This window comes from Carassius auratus, unplaced genomic scaffold (genome assembly GCF_003368295.1).
Source record: "Carassius auratus strain Wakin unplaced genomic scaffold, ASM336829v1 scaf_tig00217328, whole genome shotgun sequence".
NCBI classification, from domain to species: domain Eukaryota; kingdom Metazoa; phylum Chordata; class Actinopteri; order Cypriniformes; family Cyprinidae; genus Carassius; species Carassius auratus.
This window is the reverse complement of record NW_020529006.1, coordinates 95,001-100,000: the sequence shown is the minus strand read 5'-3', so window position 1 is coordinate 100,000 and position 5,000 is coordinate 95,001. Positions and strand designations below refer to the sequence as shown.

At 34.3% G+C, this 5,000-nt stretch overlaps 1 protein-coding gene across 3 annotated transcripts in view; it reads left to right on the top strand.

Annotated features, from left to right (window-relative positions):
- Positions 1–5,000, top strand: part of gnal (guanine nucleotide binding protein (G protein), alpha activating activity polypeptide, olfactory type) — a 194,932-nt gene that overhangs the window by 131,520 nt on the left and 58,412 nt on the right. The gene's annotated exons all lie outside the window — the stretch shown is intronic.

Genomic DNA, 5,000 nt, shown 5'->3' with positions numbered 1-5,000 from the left:
GAATGCGATTCATCAATTGCAGACAAATCATTGAGAATTATGCTGATCTGTGCATGAAAAAGCGTAATATTGTAGTTTGCGTGACAGCTGCCATTGTCACCGAATATTAATGAACTCAAGCGAAAAAAAAAAAAAAACTCAAGCGAAGATGACGGCGTCAGTTGCGCACAACACGTGACATGGGCTAATCAAATCAAGTTTGAAAACAGCCGCGTTTTACCGTGCAGCATTTCGATTGGTCAATTTATCAATCAGACTGACAAATCAACATTTTCTTATTTTACTTATTTTATTTTAAGCAATCGGAAATCTGAGGGGGCCGGACATGTAAATGAGGGGGCCAAGGCCCACCCAGGCCCCCCCGTGGCTACGCCACTGATATATATAATTATATTTTTATTTTTTTATTAAACATAGAATTTATTACACAAACTTTAGCATTGTTTTCATGTTTTCAAAAGCTGCATCTGAAGTAGCATTTAGGTTTATGTACACAAACTGTTCAGCATTAACATGAATGTTTGACACTTTAATCAGAATTGCATACTTAATGCTATGAATATAATGCTATAAATTAATGGGTTTTAAAAACTGAATATAAAAAACTTGAAATGATTTTAACATGATAACATGATATTATAAATATGAAGCTAAAAACACCAGTAGGTTTCAGCCAGTCTTAAAAATATAATAATCTTAAGTAAAACATTCAGTCATTTGTTCAGCCAATTCATTAAAACTTGGTGACTTAATCAGTCCCTCCAGAAAAACGCTGACTTTTTTTGTGATTGTTGCGGGCAAAAATCCTTGTATTTGTGGCACGTTTTCTTAAAAAATGCGATGGAACATGCAGGATATTTTTGCAATTTTATGCGATGAAATTGCGTGAACTTGCAAAAACTGCGGTTTGATGAAAAAGAGAAAAAAAAGGTGATTCCCCCAACACCTTTTTCTCACTAGGCTACTACCTTAATGTAAAGAGTAATTTCTTATTACTTCCTATGATAAGCGAGCATACTAAATCACAGACTATTTAAGTTGCAATCTCTTACTGCAACGTAAATAATTTTACATACTACTAATATAATTAAAGTTTTTGGTACTGTTCTGTAACAAAACAGTGCAATCTTACAACTGTAAAGTTGCATCAACCTCTGAATGAAACTACAACAGTGTTAGTAGCCTAGTGAGAAGGGGGTGTTGGGAGAATCACCTTTTTTTCTCTATTTCATCAAACCGCAGTTTTCGCAAGTTCTCGCAATATAATTTGGCTCCACTGTCATGTAACAAATCGGGAAACTGCTTCGCACATTCTTTTGCGCTTATTTTTGTTGGCAAATAAGAATGATTTGCGCTTCAAGTTTCAACCTGCGCTGAGTCCCAATTCGCCTACTTATACTACGACTAAAAGTATGTACTTTTTTTGTGAGGAAATTTAGGACTATTTTGGACGGTTAGTATGCGAATTGGGACTCAGCAATGCTGGTTTCACCGCGGGGTTTGCAGACGATGTTCACGTCACGTAATTACGTCACTTCATAAGGTTCCCATGGCAATAGGGGGAAATGGCGCTTTACTTGTGTGAGTTTTTGCAACGAAATTATGAAAATCATTATTATGAAATCATGCTAGCCCCGTATATTTTGCTTTCTGAAATCGGCAATTTATGCAGCAAAAGAGTGGCGTATTTGAAAAAATGCGACCCCGCATAAATATGCGGCCTGTGGCTGATTATGCATTAAATCATGCGATCGCGTAATCGCGTTTCTCTGGAGGGACTGCTTAATGAGTGGGTCATTGAATCATAGGCTCAATAATGGATTCATTCTTGAAACACCACAGAGGGGGGTTATTCACAACAAAATTCTGTAAAACAGGTCATGTGTCTTTCTGTTTAGATCTTCTGTTTCACTCAAGAAGCCTTCAAAGGGCATACCAAAGGCAGTGTTTCCACCTATATTAATATGTAGTGTTAATATATGAAATGTAGTTCAGGGATATATATATATATATATATATATATATATATATATATATATATATATATATATATATATATATATACAGCCTACATTACAATGAAACAAAATATATAAATTCCCTCTTTTTATTTTCATTTTAACATATTAATAGATAAATTGAATAAAGACCAAAGATTACATATTTCATTTACCCAGAACAAATTGTATTTTATTTTTAACCACTAAAGAGACATCAGAGGCAGCGGCAAATGTCAGAAGGGCTAGCCGAGATCTTTAGTGCTCTTGTTGGTAAACATGAGAACTGCGCTGATCGTGTGGAGCTGATCGACTTCGGCGAAACACATTTTTAAATAGGTGCTTTCTTTATAAATAAACCGCAGATTTGAGTTTTAAACAACTACATTCTCGCCTGAATTACTTTTAAAATTACATTTCATGATACCATAACAGTAATATTTTGAAAATAAATATTGGTTGAAATCACAATGCTGCGTGAACTCAACTTGTCAGCATGTTTAGCGCCCATATCCTGCCCCGAAAGTTCCAGAACTTTGAAAAAGTACTACCTCGTGAGCATGGACTTTCTGAGGGGAAATTTTTGTTACCCGGAACTTTATTTAGATCCTGGTTCCTGCGGTGGAAACACACAGAGTACCAGCCCAAAGTGCCTAGTTCCTGGGTAAGTTCCAGCGGTGGAAACACTGCTGTAGATAATTATAACTGATGTCCATCACAAATAATAATAATAATAATAATAATAATTCTAAGGTTACAAGATTAAACTCTTAATATTTTGAAAAGAGTAGTGTCAAATTACGTGAATAAAGTCTAATTCAGTGGTTTTCAACCTGTGGGACGCGATGGTATTGCAGGTGGGATTAAAAGAAATAATAATATTGTTCATATGTAAACATTTCTGAGTCATAACATAATTTCATATAATTAAATAACAAAAAATAAATATTAAACTAACTATGCTTCCACTATTCAAGCTCACTGATTGGTTTAACCGCCGATTTATCTTAGATATTTTTGCTGCATATGCTACAGAACAATAGCAGTCGTGCCAAGCGGTGCCATGCAACCAGAGTTATTTTCTGTTCATTGTCAGTTCATTCAATAAAGACAGTTAACAATCTTGCTTCTGAGTACTAGGTTATTAACCCAACAATAGCGGGGTCAGTTAATTTTGTTGCAGTGGGCCACGCAAACATATGTGTTTGGTTGTGTGGGCCGCGAGTTGAAAAAGTTTGGGAACCACTGATCTAAATATTAATGGTAACACTTTACAATACAATGTCATTTATTAACATTAATGTATTAACTAACATTAATGAACATGAGCAATACATTTATTACACAATTTATTAATCTTTGTTAATGTTAATAAAAATTGAGTCATTCATTGTTCATGTAAGTTCACAGTGATGACTTGTGATTTTAATAATGCATACATAAATACTGAAATTAACATGAACCATGATTAATAAATGCTGTGGAAATATTGTTCATTATTTTTTTGTTATTTTTATATATGTTAACTAATGTAATTAACTAATATTAACTAATGAACCTTATTGAAGAATGACTGCAGATGAGACATTAAGTCCATAGCACTGCGACCAATTTAACATTTTAAATAAGTTTAATGTACCAATGTGGTGGCTCAGTTTTTCAAGATCAGTTTTAATCGTGTAACTGTTAATAGATTTGAAAAATAAATAAAGTGTTACTACACACAGGCTGTATTGATTGCAAATACCAAAAACAAGACAAGTAAAGAAAACGCGCTACTTATTAAAATAATCACCCTTTACTTAAATATATGAACACTGAAAACCACTGTTAATAGGTTAATCTCATGTTTCCCATCATATAGCTAGTAAAATAATGGCAACTTACTCTGATGAACACGGCTCTCCTCAGAGTCACTGCAAATGCTGTGTCTTCTTGTGTGACAGGTGTCAGCATTAAAGCACAATACTGCCAACTGGGAGTTCCACCAGGTACTGGAACTGGTGTATTTACATGTGGTGTTATCATAAGAGAACTGTTCATTTTAAATATTGCGGTTATTGCTAATATATCGTATATCGTCACACACAAAATGAACACAATATCGATAATTGTTGCTTTGAATATCACATATGCATACATATATATATATATAGTACAGACCAAAAGTTTGGACACACCTTCTCATTCAAAGAGTTTTCTTTATTTTCATGACTATGAAAATTGTAGAGTCACACTGAAGGCATGAAGGGCTATTTGACCAAGAAGGAGAGTGATGGGGTGCTGCGCCAGATGACCTGGCCTCCACAGTCACTGGACCTGAACCCAATCGAGATGGTTTAGTGGTGAGCTGGACCGCAGACAGAAGGCAAAAGGGCCAACAAGCGCTAAGCATCTCTCGGGGAACTCCTTCAGGAATATTGGAAGACCATTTCAGGTGACTACTTCTTGAAGCTCATCAAGAGAATGCCAAGAGTGCAAAGCAGTAATCAAAGCAAAAGGTGGCTACTTTGAAGAACCTAGAATATGACATAGTTTCAGTTGTTTCACACTTTTTTGTTATGTATATAATTCCACATGTGTTTTGATGCCTTCAGTGTGAATCTACAATTTTCATAGTCATGAAAATAAAGAAAACTCTTTGAATGAGAAGGTGTGTCCAAGCTTTTTGTCTGTACTGTGTGTGTGTGTGTGTGTGTGTGTGTGTGTGTATATATATTAGTGCTGTCAATCGATTAAAAAAAATTAACTAATTAATTGCACAATTTTTTAAAATTAATCGCGATTAATCGCAATTAAAAGACTGAAACTTTTTGGATATGTAAATGTAAAATGTAAATAATTAATGTAAACTCAAGACAAAGAAACTATTTAAATTCAAAATATGATTGTTTATTGGAATTTTTGTTTAACTTGTAACACAGATTTTCTCATGTAAACAACATACCTGCAATAAACCATCAATCTTCTCCAAATTAACTGTTGGCTTGAAAGCCATATTTA